Below are 18,979 nucleotides of genomic sequence, written 5' to 3' on the forward strand. Positions count from 1 at the left end.
TGAGTCATTTGTGAGTACAGTGAATTATTGCGTTATCGCCCACGAGAGAAAGTACTGAAAACTCCAGTGTTAATAGTTCATAATATATTGTTGAGTGAAGAACAAAGTAAAGCCATTACAGTGAGTCATTATAGCATTGATTGTAGAAAAGACTGTGTGAGCCTGAGTACAGTGTAACCAAGTGATACGTGCTATTGTAGCCAATATCGTGTGTGCGAGTTCATAGTAATATTGGAGAACTTAAAGAAACAGCGCGCGTGATTCTGAAAACAAGCAAAGAGCTTCTGCGCGGGGGCCAGGCGATCAGCTGTTCTTGACACTTGATGAGGGGGGGAGGTGTTGCCCCCTTGTGATCGCATACTATTCGTGGGAATTACCAGCCGCGTCAGGATCAGTTGATTTATTTGTTGTTGTTTGGCCTTTGTGACATCTTTCATACATTTTAAGTAAAATACAAAACTGTCTTTGTGTTTTTATCATTCCCTCCATTGATCTTGTGGCTATATTAGACTGAAAGCATTGAGTGATAACAATAAGTACCTGCCTGATTCCTGATCTTTTGAGTGTGACCTTGCCAAGGCTACCACTAATTCCACCAGTCCACTGATGGTGTTACTGGCCACCTAAAACACCAGTTGGCGACCTTGTGGTTAACCGTAGAGCCCGATTGTTGGGGAGGGCACACGACAGTCAAGTGAACGAGTCGTGTTCTCACTCTTTCTTAATAAGAGGCCGTTAAGATCGACTGGGAGACTCTCCTGGCGTGCAGTGGCGCCGTGAGGATCGAGTGAAGACCCACAGGGCTACGGTGAGTTACCTTGAGCATAACTACTGCTCACCCCAGAGTAAGGGTAGAGAATAATAGAGAGGTGAAACCCTCTCTATATATATAGAGAGGTTTTTTATAAACCCTCTTTATATATATATATATATATATATATATATATATATATATATATATATATATATATATATATATATATATATATATATATATATATATATATATATATATATGTAATATATTGTATATAAGGCGATTAGAGATATATCCGAATATATCCATGATGAAGTTTCATACCATCTTATTTTCTTGTCCTTTGTCAGACCTCAGCACAAAGTGTCGCACCTGACAATAGGTCCGGCTGAGGCTGACACCTGTTCAGATTCATGTACCCCGTTATGGGACAACGAAGCCAAGGATAAACATCCAGAATAAACCTAAATTAAATATGTTGGGTTGTCAACAGTTCGATCCCAACAGCATGGGGGTCAACCACTGCAAACCACCTCAAGCCTATCATCACCCAGCAAATATCTGCTATCAGAATAATAACAAACTCTGCTTTCAGACAACACTCGGCCCCGTTGTTTAAATTGCTAAAGATACTAAAGATAAACTCGGTCCACACATTCTTTTGTGTTAACTACATTTACAAAACCCTGTTCTTAAATGCAAACCATGCTCTGAAACTCTCCCTGGACAGATGTAATAGGACCCATTATCACCACACCAGAAATAAATATCTCTTTGATTTTCCCAGAGTCAAACTTAATCTGTGTAAACACTCTGCAAATAAAGGGACCCAGTCTATGGAACTCACTCCCTAATGAATGGAAAAGCTGTCCAACTTTTGCTTCATCCAAAAACAAAACCAAAAAGTACGTAATTTCATCCTCGTAGTTTCCTACCTAGTGCTTCAAACTCGCACTGTATCTTGTGCTACCCACTCTCCTAAAATATATGCCTAAGCCATACAACTTCACTGTTGTATTCACTCTCATCATCTTATATCATGGTTGTTATGTTGAATGCAAATTTAATTAGTACAATGTACCTAGAAATAATCCTCAAATTATGCTACAAAGTACCTGTTGACAATCTTCAAATTTCATTGTAATGTACCTAATAATTTTCTTCAAATTTTCTGACAATGTGCCTGGTAATATTTATAAATTTTGCTACAAATTACCTACATAAATTTATCTGTTAGATTAACCCTTAAACCGCGAAATATATACATATACGATGGGAGTAACTGTCACAAAATCATGCACAAAGTACATATTCGATTGAGGGTCTCGCGCACGATTTAAAATACCCCGCGAGAGATAGGGGCAGCTATATTCCAGCCACCGCCGATAGTAAACAGATCTTGAAAAAAAAATTTCTGGGTAACATATCCGAGTGTGAGAGCCTCAGTACTGAGTGAGTAACCAAGGCTGGTGCATGCAGCGTGAGCTAACAGCGCTGCTGTTCAGTTTGTGAACATAACGTGTTCACAAGCTGTAACTGTAACAAAAGTGTAACACTATATTGTATATGAACTTGCTATTATTTAGTGATGATATTATTAGAGAAGACCCCTGACTGTGATAAAAATGACCAAGATTCTGATAATTGCAAGATTGTGGTGATAATTAGTGCTGTGCTTTATGGTGGGAGGAGTAATGCTCAGGAAGGGAGGGAGGTGGGGTCGTCTTCTGACTCTTTCCCCCCTCCCCGCTCAGCTCGTTGTCGCCGTGTGGGGGCTTAGTGGGCGGCTCCCCCTCCCACAAGACGAAGCTGGAAAAAGTCCAAAGGTGTGCTACTAGACTAGTCCCAGAACTAAGAGGCATGAGTTACGAGGAAAGGCTGCGGGAAATGCACCTTACGACACTGGAAGATAGAAGAGTAAGGGGAGACATGATCACAACCTACAAAATCCTCAGAGGAATCGACCGGGTAAACAAGGATAAACTTTTCAACACTGGTAGGACGCAAACAAGGGGACACAGGTGGAAACTGAGTACCCACATGAGCCACAGAGACGTTAGAAGGAAATTTTTCAGTGTCAAAGTAGTTAACGGATGGAATGCATTAGGCAGTGATGTGGTGGAGGCTGACTCCATACACAGTTTTAAATGTAGATGTGATAGAGCCCAGTAGGCTCAGGAACCTGTACACCAGTTGATTGATGGTTGAGAGGCAGGACCAAAGAGCCAAAGCTCAACCCCCGCAAGCACAAATAGGTGAGTACACACACACACTGTTATTTGAAGATGTTATTTTAAATGAGGTCATATTCCCAAGGGGCTACTCAATTTGGAGACGGGACAGAAAAATCAGGAAAGGCGGTGGCGTTGCTGTGCTGGTGAAAGAACACCTAAAGGTGAAGGAAATAATGACTGCCAATCCACAAGAAGTTGACATAATAACACTAGAGATCTGCCATGTGGATGATAAACTAATGATCATAAATGCATATAGTCCACCGCTAAGCAGCACATGGTCAAAGGAGGAGCTAGATAGTAAACGAGAAGGTCTTATAACAATAATGAGAGAGATCATAGCGAGAGCGGATAACGATAGATCACGACTGTTGATAGTCGGCGACTTCAACTTGAAATCCATAGACTGGGAAGCATATGAAGCTAAAACAGAAGATTTTTGGACCTGTAAATTTGTAGACCTCATCCTGGAAACATTCTTGTAACAACATGTTAAACAAGCTACGAGGATGAGGGAAGGGGACGTTCCCTCCATGCTAGATTTGATATTTACCAGGAACGAGGAAGAAATATTTGACATTTAGTACCTTCCTCCCTTGGGTAAAAGTGACCATGTCTTTTTGGGAATAAAGTATGCAATGCGTTATAATCTGGAAGAAAATATGATCGTCGATGCAATTGAAAAACCTGACTTTAGGAGAGGACATTATGGCCACCTTAGAAATTTTTTTAGTGAGTATAATTGGACAGACTTGTTGCTAGGCAAGGAAGTGAATGAGATGTATGTCAAGTTTTGTGAAATATATGATAAAGGCACAAAATTTTTTATACCAAAACAGAGATGCTGAACTAGGAAACAGAATTGGTTCAACAGAAATTGCGAGAGGGCCAGAGACCAAAAGACACAAAAATGGAATGAATACAGGAAGAGGCCAAACCCCCAAACATACCAGCGATACAAAGATGTGAGAAACAACTACACGGCAGTGAGGAGAGAGGCAGAAAGAAATTTTGAAAAAGGGATTGCAGACAAATGTAAAACAGAACCAGGTCTATTCTATAAATTCATAAACAACAAATTGCAGGTAAAGGATAATATTCAGAGGTTGAAAATAGGAAATAGATTCACGGAAAATGAAAAGGAAATGTGTGAAACATTAAACGAAAAGTTCCAAAGTGTGTTTGTACAAAATTAAATCTTCAGGGAACCAGACACAATAAGAATTCCAGAGAACAACTTAGAGCACATAGAGGTGTCTAGAGACGAAGTGGAAAAAATGCTCAAGGAGCTAAATAAGAACAAAGCCGTTGGTCCAGAGGGAGTTTCACCATGGGTTCTGAGAGAATGTGCACCTGAGCTCAGCATTCCACTTCAACTGATTTTTTAGGCATCCCTGTTTAGAGGCGTTGTAGCTGATGTGTGGAAAATGGCTAACATAGTTCCAATCTACAAACGTGGAAGCAGGGAAGACCCCCTTAATTATAGACCTGTATCATTGACAAGTGTAATAGTCAAAATATTGGAAAAAATAATTAAAACTAAATGGGAAGACACCTGGAAAGAAAGGATATTATATCAGACAGACAGTATGGTTTTCGATCAGGAAGATCCTGTGTATCGAATTTACTCAGTTTCTATGATCGAGCAACAGAGATATTACAGGAAAGAGATGGTTGGGTTGACTGCATCTATCAGGACTTGAAAAAGGCTTTCGACAGAGTTCCACATAAGAGGTTGTTCGGGAAACTGGAAAATATTGGAGGGGTGACAGGTAAGCTTCTAGCATGGATAAAAGATTTTCTGACTGAAAGAAAAATGAGGGCAGTAATCAGAGGCAATGTATCAGACTGGAGAAATGTCACAAGTGGAGTACCACAGGGTTCAGTTCTTGCACCAGTGATGTTTATTGTCTACATAAATTATCTACCAGTTGGTATACAGAATTATATGAACATGTTTGCTGATGATGCTAAGATAATAGGAAGGATAAGAAACTTAGATGATTGTCATGCCCTTCAAGATGACCTGGACAAAATAAGTATATGGAGCACCACTTGGCAAATGGAATTTAATGTTAATAAATGCCATGTTATGGAATGTGGAATAGGAGAACATAGACCCCACACAACCTATGTATTATGTGAGAAATCTTTAAAGAATTCTGTTTAAAGAAAGAGATCTAGGGGTGGTTCTAGATAGAAAACTATCACCTGAGGACCACATAAAGAATATTGTGCAAGGAGCCTATGCCACGCTTTCTACCTTCAGAATTGCTTTTAAATACATGGATGGCGATATACTAAAGAAATTGTTCACGACTTTTGTTAGGCCAAAGCTAGAATATACAGCGGTTGTGTGGTGCCCATATCTTAAGAAGCACATCAACAAACTGGAAAAGGTGCAAAGACATGCTACTAAGTGGCTCCCAGAACTGAAGAACAAGAGCTATGAGGATAGGTTAGTGGCATTAAATATGCTAAAACTTGAAGACAGAAGAAAAAGAGGTGATATGATCAATACATACAAAATAGTAACAGGAATTGATAAAATCGATAGGGAAGATTTCCTGAGACCTGGAACTTTAAGAACAAGAGGTTAAAGATTTAAACTAGCTAAACACAGATGCCGAAGAAATATAAGAAAATTCACTTTCGCAAACAGAGTGGTAGACGGTTGGAACAAGTTAGGGGAGAAGGTGGTGGAGGCCAAGACCGTCAGTAGTTTCAAAGCATTATATGACAAACAGTGCTGGAAAGACGGGACACCACGAGCGTAGCTCTCATCCTGTAACTACACTTAGGTAATTAGTAGGCATCCATCAGTCTCAGGAGACTATGGAGTTGCGCTCTGGTTGTCGCTCTGGAGTGGCCTCACCAGGGCGCAAAGCCTGGGTAGGTTGATTCGGGGGAGAAACTGTTACACTTAGTGTAACAGCTTCTTACGCTGTTACACTTAGTGTAACAGTGTAAGTGTGATACACTTAGGTAATTACACACACACACACACATGGACATAGAACCGGAGTCATTGCTGTAAACATCTGATGCTCGAAAGGCGGGATCCAAGAGTCAATGCTCGACCCTGCAGACACAAATAGGTGAGTACAAATTGACGAGTACAGACACATAAACCTCTAAGAACCCTGGATTCTCTCTTATAAAACATCACCAAAGACTGCCTGAGTAATCTTCCTTATCTTAACATCAGTCTACGGGCTCACCATAGCCCGTGCTACTTGGAACTTTCTGTTCCAAGGAGTGAATCTTAAACATCAACAACAAACCTTATCTTCCAACACTGCTAAAAAAATATGATACCTTATCCGACTGTACTGACGGAGATAAAACTCTCAGTAAGCATGATCTAGGCATCAAAGATCCTTAAGTCAAAGATGGCGTCCACCACTCTTGCGTCATCGCCCCTTAATACTTCATTCTTTACATTCCCAAACAAACAGGAACAATATTATTGACTATATTTACCATAATCCCCCATGCATGCTTTTCAATGAGATCATTTTTCCCTCATATAGTTTGGCTATTCCACTTCACATTATTCCTAACAATCTCCCGCTAAGAAAGAACTACTTTGCTTGGCTGAGTATTACTGGTGACGCGCGGCCTCCAAGATATCACCTGTAGATTTATTCCAGTGAAACATTGTCCACTGTGTCCACAATCCTGTGTTTGTGGGTGAGAGGCCCGCTAAACCCGGCGGCCGAGAGGCCCGCTAAACCAGGCGGGCGAGAGGCCCGCTAAACCCGGCGGGCGAGAGGCCCGCTAAACCAGGCGGGCGAGAGGCCCGCTAAACCCGGCGGGCGAGAGGCCCGCTAAACCCCGCGGGCGAGAGGCCAGCTAAACCCGGCGGGCGAGAGGCCCGCTAAACCCCGCAGGCGAGAGGCCCGCTAAACCCCGCGGGCGAGAGGCCCGCTAAACCCCGCGGGCGAGAGGCCCGCTAAACCCGGGGGGCGAGAGGCCCGCTAAACCAGGCGAGCGAGAGGCCCGCTAAACCCCGTGGGCGAGAGGCCCGCTAAACCAGGCGGGCGAGAGGCCCACTAAACCCCGCGGGCAAGAGGCCCGCTAAACCAGGCGGGCGAGAGGCCCGCTAAACCCCGTGGGCGAGAGGCCCGCTAAACCAGGCGAGCGAGAGGCCCGCTAAACCCCGTGGGCGAGAGGCCCGCTAAACCAGGCGGGCGAGAGGCCAGCTAAACCCGGGGGGCGAGAGGCCCGCTAAACCAGGCGAGCAAGAGGCCCGCTAAACCCCGTGGGCGAGAGGCCCGCTAAACCAGGCGAGCGAGAGGCCCGCTAAACCCCGTGGGCGAGAGGCCCGCTAAACCAGGCGGGCGAGAGGCCAGCTAAACCCGGCGGGCAAGAGGCCCGCTAAACCAGGCGAGCAAGAGGCCCGCTAAACCAGGCGAGCAAGAGGCCCGCAAAACCAGGCGGGCGAGAGGCCCACTAAACCCGGCGGGTGAGAGGCCAGCTAAACCCGGCGGGCGGGAGGCCCGCTAAATCAGGCGGGCGAGAGGCCCGCTAAATCCGGCGGGTGAGAGGCCAGCTAAACCCGGCGGGCGGGAGGCCCGCTAAATCAGGCGGGCGAGAGGCCAGCTAAACCCGGCGGGCGAGAGGCCAGCTAAACCCGGCGGGCGGGAGGCCCGCTAAATCAGGCGGGCGAGAGGCCCGCTAAATCCGGCGGGCGAGAGGCCCGCTAAACCCGGCGGGCTCAAAGGCCCGTTAAACCCGGCGGGCGAAAGGCCCGCTAAACCCGGCGAGCGAGAGGCCCGCTAAACCAGGCGGGCGAGAGGCCCGTTAAACCCGGCGGATGAGAGGCCCGCTAAACCCGGCGAGCGAGAGGCCCGCTAAACCCCGCAGGCGAGAGGCCCGCTAAATGCGGCGGGCTCAGAGGCCCGTTAAACCCGGCGGGCGAGAGGCCCGATAAACCCGGCGGGCGAGAGGCCCGCTAAACCCGGCGGGCGAGAGGCCCGCTAAACCCGGCGCGCGAGAGGCCCGCTAAACCAGGCGGGCGAGAGGCCCGCTAAACCCCGCGGGCGAGAGGCCCCCTAAACCCGGCGGGCTCAGAGGCCCGTTAAACCCGTCGGGCGAGAGGCCCGCTAAACCCGGCGGGCGAGAGGCCCGCTAAACCAGGCGGGCAAGAGGCCCGCTAAACCAGGCAGGCGAGAGGCCCGCTAAACCCCGCGGGCGAGAGGCCCGCTAAACCCGGCGGGCTCAGAGTCCCGTTAAACCCGGCGGGCGAGAGGCCCGCTAAACTAGGCGGGCGAGAGGCCCGCTAAACCAGGCGGGCGAGAGGCCCGCTAAACCAGGCGGGCGAGAGGCCCGCTAAACCCGGCGGGCGAGAGGCCCGCTAAACCCGACGGGCGAGAGGCCCGCTAAACCAGGCGGGCAAGAGGCCCGCTAAACCTGGTGGGCGAGAGGCCCGTTAAACCCGGCGGCTGAGAGGCCCGCTAACCACGCGGGCGAGAGGCCCGCTAAACCCGGCGGGCGAGAGGCCCGCTAAACCAGGCGGGCAAGAGGCCCGCTAAACCTGGTGGGCGAGAGGCCCGTTAAACCCGGCGGCCGAGAGGCCCGCTAAACCACGCGGGAGAGAGGCCCGCTAAACCCGGCGGGCGAGAGGCCCGCTAAACCCGGCGGGCGAGAGGCCCGCTAAACCAGGCGGGCGAGAGGCCCGCTAAACCTGGCGGGCGAGAGGCCCGCTAAACCCGGCGGGCGAGAGGCCTGCTAAACCAGGCGGGCGAGAGGCCCGCTAAACCTGGCGGGCGAGAGGCCCGCTAAACCTGGCGGGCGAGAGGCCCGCTAAACCAGGCGGGCGAGAGGCCCGCTAAACCAGGCGGGCGAGAGGCCCGCTAAACCCCGCGGGCGAGAGGCCCGCTAAATCAGGCGGGCGAGAGGCCTGCTAAACCCGGCGGGCGAGAGGCCCGCTAAACCCGTCGGGCGAGAGGCCCGCTAAACCCGGCGGGCTCAAAGGCCCGTTAAACCCGACGGGCGAGAGGCCCGCTAAACCCGGCGGGCGAGAGGCCCGCTAAACCCGGCGGAGGAGAGGCCCGCTAAACCAGGCGGGCGAGAGGCCTGCTAAACCCGGCGGGCGAGAGGCCCGCTAAACCCGGCGGGCGAGAGGCCCGCTAAACCCGGCGGGCGAGAGGCCCGCTAAACCCGGCGGACGAGAGGCCCGCTAAACCCGGCGGGCGAGAGGCCCTCAGATAATGCGGTCGGTGGTCTACATCGGTTAATCGTCTGCGGCCAGCTGGCTTTCTTTGGTCTACTTTGGTTAATCTTCTGCGGTCAGCTGGCTTTCTTTGGTCTACTTTGGTTAATCTTCTGCGGTCAGCTGGCTTTCTGTTGTCTACGTCGTTTAATCGTCTGCGGCCGGCTGGCTTTCTGTGGTCTTCGTCGTTTAATCGTCTGCGGCCGGCTGGCTCTCTGTGGTCTTCGTCGTTTAATCGTCTGCGGTCGGCTGGCTTTCTGTGGTCTACGTCGTTTAATCGTCTGCGGCCAGCTGGCTTTCTGTTGTCTACGTTGTTTAATCGTCTGCGGCCGGCTGGCTTTCTGTGGTCTACGTCGTTTAATCGTCTGCGGCCAGCTGGCTTTCTGTTGTCTACGTCGTTTAATCGTCTGGCTGGCTCTTAGATGTCAACTCGGAAGACAAATCCAGTTTGGGATGGTCTTGTACAACATAATCCCAAAGGGAACATGGCATCGTTTCTTCTCTTTGACTTGTGCGGGGAGCTGTCCTCTGGTGAAGAGCGGGTTTGGTAGTGGTGGGAGTTGTCTTCTGGGGAGGAGCTGTTTTGGGTTTATGGGAACGCCCTTGTTCCAAGAGGGCGCTAATCGCTTTCTTACATCCTTCAACCCCCGCAGCGTCATTCCCAGTTATCACCACTTCTTCCTTATCTCGAGACATTTAGATCCGTACTAAATGTTGCTGTTCGTAGTACTTGATGGTCTCGCCCTTTTTGCCAATGATCAAGCCATAATTTTCGTTGGGACAGGCCAGGGTGACCATATGGCTCTCTTTCGCATCCTTAGAAGTTGGAGGCTTTTCCTTCTGACGGGTCGTTTTTGACTTGGCGGGAGATTTATTTTATATTTGAGTAGGTTTTTTCGGATCTGTAGAATGTGCTTATATAAAATCTTTAACAGATCTTTTGCAGCTTTTCACCCTTGCAGCATCTTTCCCCCTGATGGTTACCGTCTCCGTGTCACAAGAGACGAAAATTTAAACATTGTGTCGCGTCTCGAAGGCCAGATGCTAAGTACCGTGTTACCCGATAACTAATTCACACATTTGCGCTGGACAAGCCAGGGTGATGATGTAGTGAGACCCAGTCTTGTGAATGGTTTCCAGTTCCCTGGGAGACACTTCCTCTGTCGGAGATTTTGGCTCCGTTGGGAGCTCTTCTTCCTTGAGAGGAGCAAGAGGGTTTTGTGAGGAGCCTGTTTTGTCCTGAGCGAAACACCTTAGTGTTTCGGCTGGATCGCAATCATTGTTGTCGTCCAAGGGCTCATTATTTTCCTTTTCATTAATATCTTCATTCTCTTCACGGTGTTCATCAGTCTCCTCTTCACGATGTTCATCAATCTCCTCTTCACGGTGTTCATCAGTCTCCTCTTCATGGTGTTCATCAGTCTCCTCTTCACGGTGTTCATCAATCACCTCTCCCCGGAGCTCATCCTCGTCAAGATGAAGACCATGTTCTTCCTGCTGTTCCTCATTTTATCCGCGGGTCTTGCGTGGTCGTATGTAGTATAAACACGTTAAAAATATAATAATGAAAACCAGTACGCTTTCCCACCGACACCACAAGGGAAGGGGTTATGTAGTGGGCTCCAAACCCTGCCCTTCCAAGAAAATCTTGAGGCGTTCTGCCTTCAGTAGCATCTGCTGGCGCCGCAAGACGGGCCCTACTAAGGGCACCGAACCCCATTCAGGCTCCGGTTCTTCCTTGAGGAAAGTGGAAAGGCTCCACGTAGGCTATGAAGGGAATATTTTGATGGTTTAAATGACCTGCTTCATGAGATGAGCGAGACCGCTCTGGCTCTTGCGCCATTCAACTAATTGATTTTACAATAAATATGCTTGTAACCTTGCATGCTCTTCTCTCTACCCAAATCATATCGACCCAAATCCCAGTAAGGCCAGGCCTATAAAGATCGCACGCACAAACGTCTTCATCTTGTCTTGAGTTGATCTCGTGTTTTGCTGGATGTCAAAAAATGCTTTTGAGTTCAAAAACATAGCATAGACAGCGCGAACAGGAAACAGGTAAATATATTATCAAAATTGCGTAAAATAGTATAGTTGGAGGCCATTGGTCTCCAGCCACAATAGCTCTGCACCCGTGGTTGTTCTTTGACAATGAAGTTTACATCAGGTGTTTGTTAGAGAACGAACCTAGAACCGTACTAGATGGTGAACTCCCAGCACAACTTTCCCTCACATAAACCTGATGCAGGGTTCATCCCAGCAAACAATGTAAGTACCTGGGAAGTGTTTAAAAGCTGTGGCAACGTTTGTTTTCACATATTAGCAATGTTAAGGTCTGTGGTTGTAAATAAGTTGCCACAACTTACGGCACTAAACGTTGGCCAAACACAATTGTGAGATATTGTGGCAACCTTAAATGTTGCATTAAAGTAGTTTGTGTGATGTTATATAAATAAAAACATGTAGAAATATAAAAATACATATCTACATTTGGTAAAATAAAACAGGAGGATAATAAATGTGGGTTCAAATAGTTTTATTGATTTTCACAAAATGTAATCCATGATGGTGGTGGGTTATGGTTGGTGGCAGTGGTGAGTGATGGTCATAATTGGTGGTAGTGATTGATGGTGGTCGTGGCTGTTGTATGGTAGTGTGGTGTGGTAGAAATGGTATAGTGGTGGTGTGATAGTGTAGTAGTGTGATAACAAGGTGTGGTAGTGTGGTAGTGTATTTACCTAGTTGTGTTTGCGGGGGTTGAGCTTTGCTCATTTCAACCCTTCCTCTCAACTGTCAATTAATTGTTTACTAACTTCTATTTTTTTTCCACATCACACACACACACACACACGCAAGGAAGCAGCCCGTGACAACTGACTTACTCCCAGGAATCTATTTACTGCTAGGTAACAGAGGCATTCAGGTTGAAAGAAACCTTGCCCCTTTGTTTCTGCCTGGTGCGGGAATCAAACCTGTGCCATAGAATTACGAGTCCTGCGCGCTATCCACCAGGCTACCAGGCCCGCTTGTGTGGTGGTGTGGTAGTGTGGTAGTGTGGTGGACTTGTCTGGTGGTGTGGTGTGATAATTATAGTGTGGTGGTGGTGGGTTAGTGCTGGTAGTGTGGTAGTGGTGGTAGTGATGGTACTGTGGTAGTGATGGTACTGTGGTAGTGGTGGTAGTGTGGTAGTGTGGTAGTGTTGTTAGTAGTGGTAGTGATGGTAGTGGTGTTAGTGTGGTAGGGTGGTAGTGGTGTTAGTGTGGTAGTGTGGCAGTAGTGGTAGTGTGGTAGTGGTGTTAGTGTGGTAGTGGTGTTAGTGTGGTAGTGGTGGTAGTGTAGTAGTGGTGGTAGTGTGGTAGTAGTGTTAGTGTGGTAGTGGTGGTAGTGTGGTAGTAGTGTTAGTGTGGTAGTGTTGTTAGTGTGGTAGTGGTGTTAGTGTGGTAGTGGTGGTAGTAGTGTTAGTGTGGTGTAATGTTATTTCTGTGTGCAGGTTTGGGACCAGCCCCTCAATTATTTTCCACGTGTAAATTATTATGTATCTCTCCCGCCTGCGCTCAAGGGAGCCTAAATCTGTACTCCCTTGAGCGCAGGCGGGAGAGATACATAATAATTTACACGTGGAAAATATTAGAGAGGCTGGTCCCAAACCTGCACACAGAAATAACATCACATGAGACCAGAAGACATGGCAGGATGTGCAGAATACCCCCGTTGAAAAGCAGAGGTGCAACAGGTACTCTGAGAGAGAACTCTATCAACATCAGAGGTCCGAGACTGTTCAACACGCTTCCGCTACACATATGGGGCATAACTGGCCGACCCCTCACAGTGTTCAAGAGAGAACTATTAACATCAGAGGCCCGAGACTGTTCAACACGCTTCCACTACACACAAGGGACATAACTGGCCGACCCCTCACAGTGTTCAAGAGAGAACTATCAACATCAGAGGCCCGAGACTGTTCAACACGTTTCCACTACACATACGGGACATAACTGGCCGACCCCTCACAGTGTTCAAGAGAGAACTGGATAAGCACCTCCAAAGGATACCTGATCAACCAGGCTGTGACTCATACGTCAGGCTGCGAGCAGCCGTGTCCAACAGCCTGGTTGATCAGTTCAGCAACCAGGAGGCCTGGTCGACGACCGGGCCGCGGGGACACTAAGCCCCGAAAGCACCTCATGGTAACCTCAAGGTGTTAGTGGTGTTAGTGTGGTAGTGGTGGTAGTGGTGTTAGTGTGGTAGTGATGGTAGTGGTAGTGGTGTTAGTGTGGTAGTGATGGTAGTGTGGTAGTGATGGAAGTGGTGTTAGTGTGGTAGTGATGGTAGTATGGTAGTGGTGTTAGTGTGGTAGTGATGGTAGTGTGGTAGTGGTGTTAGTGTGGTAGTGGTGTTAGTGTGGTAGTGGTGTTAGTGTGGTAGTGGTGTTAGTGTGGTAGTGGTGTTAGTGTGGTAGTGTGGTAGTGCTGTTAGTGTGGTAGTGATGGAAGTGGTGTTAGTGTGTTAGTGGTGGTAGTGTGGTAGTGGTGTTAGTGTGTTAGTGGTGTTAGTGTGGTAGTGGTGGTAGTGATGGAAGTAGTGTTAGTGTGGTAGTGATGGTAGTGGTGGTAGTGTGGTAGTGGTGGTAGTGTGGTTGTGGTGTTAGTGTGGTAGTGGTGTTAGTGTGGTAGTCGTGGTAGTGTGGTAGTGGTGTTAGTGTGGTAGTGATGGAAGTGGTGTTAGTGTGGTAGTGATGGTAGTGTGGTAGTGGTGTTAGTGTGGTAGTGGTGGTAGTGTGGTAGTGGTGTTAGTGTGGTAGTGGTGGTAGTGTGGTAGTGGTGTTAGTGTGGTAGTGGTGGTAGTGGTGTTAGTTTGGTAGTATGGTAGTGGTGTTAGTGTGGTAGTGTGGTAGTGGTGTTAGTGTGGTAGTGATGGAAGTGGTGTTAGTGTGGTAGTGGTGGTAGTGTGGTAGTGGTGTTAGTGTGGTAGTGTGGTAGTGGTGATATATAGTGTGGTAGTGTGGTAGGGTGGTAGTGATGGTAGTGGTGTTAGTGTGGTGGTAGTGTGGTAGTGGTGTTAGTGTGGTAGTGGTGGTAGTGATGGTAGTGGTGGTAGTGTGGTAGTGGTGGTAGTGTGGTAGTGTGGTAATGGTGTTAGTGTAGTAGTGGTGGTACTCACCTAGTTGTGTCTGCAGGATCGAGCATTGACTCTTGGATCCCGCCTTTCGAGCATCGGTTGTTTACAGCAATGACTCCTGTCCCATTTCCCTATCATATCTGGTTTTAAAATTATGAATAGTATTTGCTTCCACAACCTGTTCCTGAAGTGCATTCCATTTTCCCACTACTCTCACGCTAAAAGAAAACTTCCTAACATCTCTGTGACTCATCTGAGTTTCAAGCTTCCATCCATGTCCCCTCGTTCTGTTACTATTCTGTGTGAACATTTCGTCTATGTCCACTCTGTCAGTCCCTCTGAGAATCTTATACGTTCCTATCATGTCCCCCCTCTTCCTTCTTCTTTCTAGTGTCGTAAGGCACAGTTCCCTCAGGCGCTCCTCATAACCCATCCCTCGTAGCTCTGGGACGAGTCTCGTTGCAAACCTCTGAACCTTTTCCAGTTTCATTATATGCTTCTTCAGATGGGGACTCCATGATGAGGCGGCATACTCTAAGACTGGCCTCACGTAGGCAGTGTAAAGCGCCCTAAATGCCTCCTTACTTATGTTTCTGAATGATGTTCTAACTTTTGCCAGTGTAGAGTACGCTGCTGTCGTTATCCTATTTCTATGTGCCTCAGGAGATAGATTAGGTGTTACTTCCACACCCAGGTCTCTTTCGCGCGTCGTCACAGGTAGGCTGTTCCCCTTCATTGTGTAATGTCCCTTTGGTTTCCTACCTCCTAGTCCCATTTCCATAACTTTACATTTGCTCGTGTTTAATTCCAGTAGCCATTTCTCTGACCATCTCTGCAACCTGTTCAGGTCCTCTTGGAGGATCCTGCAATCCTCATCTGTCACAACTCTTCTCATCAACTTTGCGTCATCCGCAAACATCGACATGTAGGACTCTATGCCTGTAAACATGTCGTTAACATATACAAGAAATAGAATTGGTCCCAGCACCGATCCTTGTGGTACTCCACTTGTTACTGTTCGCCAGTCCGACTTCTCGCCCCTTACCGTAACTCTTTGGCTCCTTCCTGTTAGGTAGTTCCTTATCCATGCTAGGACCTTTCCCCCCACCCCCACCTGCCTCTCGAGCTTGAACAGCAGTCTCATGTGCGGTACTGTTTCAAAGGCTTTTTGGCAGTCCAGAAATATGCAGTCTGCCCAACCATCTCTGTCCTGTCTTATCCTCGTTATTTTATCATAGAATTCCAGAAGGTTTGTTAAGCACGATTTCCCTGTCCAGAACCCATGTTGATGTTTGTTCACAAACCTAATGTTCTCCAGGTGTGCAACCAGTCGTAGCCTAATTATTCTTTCCAGTATTTTACAGGGGATACTTGTCAGTGATACAGGTCTATAGTTAAGTGCCTCCTCCCTATCACCTTTCTTGAAGATCCTCACGACATTTGCCTTCTTCCAGCAACTGGGCAATTCTCCCAGTGTTAGTGTGTTAGTGTGGTAGTGGTGGTAGTGTGGAAGTGGTGTTAGTGTGGTAGTGGCGTTAGTATGGTAGTGGGGTTAGTGTTGTAGTAGTTGAGGTAGTGTGGTAGTGGTGTTAGTGTGTTAGTGTGGTAGTGGTGGTAGTGTGGAAGTGGTGTTAGTGTGGTAGTGGTGTTAGTATGGTAGTGGGGTTAGTGTGGTAGTGGTGGTAGTGTGGTAGTGGTGTTAGTGTGGTAGTGTTGTTAGTGTGGAAGTGGTGTTAGTGTGGTAGTGGTGTTAGTATGGTAGTGGGGTTAGTGTGGTAGTGGTGGTAGTGTGGTAGTAGGGGTAGTGGTGTTAGTGTGGTAGTGTGGTAGTGATGGTAGTGGTGGTAGTGATGGTAGTGGTGGTAGTGTGGTAGTGGTGGTAGTGTGGTAGTGGTGGTTGTGTGCTAGTGGTGGTTGTGTGCTAGTGTGGTAGTATTGGTAGTGTGGTAGTGGTGGTAGTGTGGTAGTGGTGGTAGTTTGGTAGTGGTGGTAATGTGGTAGTCGCGCCCTGGGTACAATAAAATGGCGCCCCCTGGCCTGCGAATCCACCATTTTGTGTGCGGCGCCCGCCGGTCGGTGATTGGCTGGCTGAGATCACATAACTTCATTGACCAATCAGAACCCGCCTCTGGGTCTATGACGTCACCGGGAGACCCAGCCCGCCGCCTGCAGAGCGCCCGGCGCTCAGAGATACTTGGTGCTTCGTTGAGAGCGTACGTGCGCCGATTGAGCTCTCCTTATCCTGACCCCTTCCCAGTGGTTGGGCCCCATTCCTTCCTCCCCGTCCCATCCCTAATCCTTATCCTGACCCCTTCCCAGTCTCGCAGCGGAACGTTTCTATGCGTGTGTTGAGCTTCGGCTCTTTGGTCCCGCCTCTCAACTGTCAATCAACTGGTGTACAGATTCCTGAGCCTACTGGGCTCTGTCATATCTACATTATAAACTGTGTATGGAGTCAGCCTCCACCACATCACTGCCTAATGCATTCCACCTGTTAACTACTCTGACACTGAACAAGTTCTTTCTAACGTCCCTGTGGCTCATTTGGGCACTCAGTCTCCACCTGTGTCCCCTTGTTCGAGTACCACCCATGTATTCAGTTTATTCTATCAATTCCTCTGAGAATTTTGTAGGTAGTGATCATGTCTCCCCTTACTCTTCTGTCTTCAAGACACGTTAGGTTCAGCTCCATTAGCCTTTCCTCGTAGCTCATACCTCTCAGTTCCGGGACCAGTCTGGTGGCATACCGCTGAATCTTCTCTAACTTCGTCCTGTGTTTAACTAGGTATGGACTCCAGGCTGGAGCTGCATACTCCAGGATTGGTCTGACATAAGTGGTATATAGGGTCCTGAACGATTCCCTACACAAGTTTCTAAAGGCAGTTCTTATGTTGGCCAGTCTAGCATATGCCGCTGATGATATCCTCTTGATATAGGCCTCTGGGGGACAGGTTCGGTGTGATATCAACCCCCAGATCTTTCTCTCTATTGACTAGGTGTCTCACATATGGACGCATGGATTAGACTGGATTAGGATGGATTAGACTGACTTTTGACGGATTAGGCTGGGTTAGGAGAGGGTTAGAGTAATGTTGGGATGGGGTTAGACTGGATTGGGATAGGCTAGACTAATAATGGGATGGGTTAGGCTATACATGGGATAGATTAGACGTTGCCTGGGATATGACTAGCCCGCTAGGATAACTCAGACTAGCCCTGGGATAGGACAGACTAGCCCTGGGATAGGTCAGACTAGCCCTGGGATAGGTCATACTAGCCCTGGGATAGGTCAGACTAGCCTTAGGATAGGTCAGACTAGCCCTGGGATAGGTCAGACTAGCCAGGGTGAGCAGTGAGAGTGAGAGAGAGAGACTTAACCAAACCTCTCCCTTCACTGTGTTATTTTTACCCCTGAGGGCGTTCCATGAATAGGGGAAGTGAGGGGGCAAAGGGGTGGATAAAGGGGGGAAGAGGGAGGGGAAGAGGGAAGGGAGACACAAACAAGGGGAAAATAGCCAAAGAAGGGAAAGAGAAAGAGACTAGAAAGAGAACATCAGAACTACGAATCCAGAGACCTATCCCCTCAGCCGACAGGGTCCCGTCAGGGGGGTGACCAGGTTTCACATATACCTGATATAGACCCCGCATCAACACTCCAGAGACGCATATATCGCCATATAAGAGCCGGAAATATATGAATCAAGTCGTTTTGTTTACATCATCAGCTGTTCCGGATAAGAAGGGCAGAAGTCCCTTTGTTTACATGATCAGCTGTTCTAAGTCCCTTTGTTTACATGATCAGCTGATTGTTTACATGATCAGCTGATCCGTATCTGAAGGAGCACATGTCCCTTTGTTTATGTTGTTGTGTTGATTTAGGGGCGACGACGATCGTGGGATCGGATGCGCCCCGGCAGCCTGATACCGGGAAATAGCAGAGGGAAGGAGTCCCTACAGTCTCTTCAGGCAATAGACCCTACAATCTCCTCAGGCCACAAATTTTACAGTCTCTTCAGCCCACGGACATGACGGATGAAGCGGAAGGTATGGCGAAGGATGTCATGACGGACGTCTTCGTCTCTCGCACCTGCCCCGTCAAGGAGAACGGGAACTGTGAGGTGGGGAATATTCAGCCTACGAACGGCACTCTGTAGTCTGACGCGAGCGCTATGAAATCGAGGGCAGTGAAGTAGAAGGTGCTCCACTGTATCCTCCTGGGTCGGACACCACTGGCAGTATGGGGAATCTACCAGCCGTAGACGATGGAGATGTGCGGCAGGCAAGTGTGCCCAATCCGGAGACGAATGATGGCAGTGTCGAGGAGTCGAGAATGATGACGAGTCCATGGACGCGGGGAGGAATCCTCCCATAGACCCGCCAAAGAGGAGGACCAGAGTGCTGGCTCCATCATTGCCTCCCAACTCGCGAGGCAAGCCGCCCGGAGTTGCGGGAGAATTTCGGAAAGGTCTAGAGGCACATTTGTAGAGTCATGGAGAGCATGCGCCATCCCTACTGCTGCGTCGGCAACCTCATTGCCTTTAATACCGACATGTGACGGAACCCATTGGAGATAGATGGACCAACCTGGAGTACCAGAATATGACAGCAGTTCTCCACGGATCTGTGACACAGTATGACGATGGACTCGTGGAC

Source organism: Procambarus clarkii, chromosome 90 (genome assembly GCF_040958095.1).
Source record: "Procambarus clarkii isolate CNS0578487 chromosome 90, FALCON_Pclarkii_2.0, whole genome shotgun sequence".
Classification (NCBI taxonomy): Eukaryota; Metazoa; Arthropoda; class Malacostraca; order Decapoda; family Cambaridae; genus Procambarus; species Procambarus clarkii.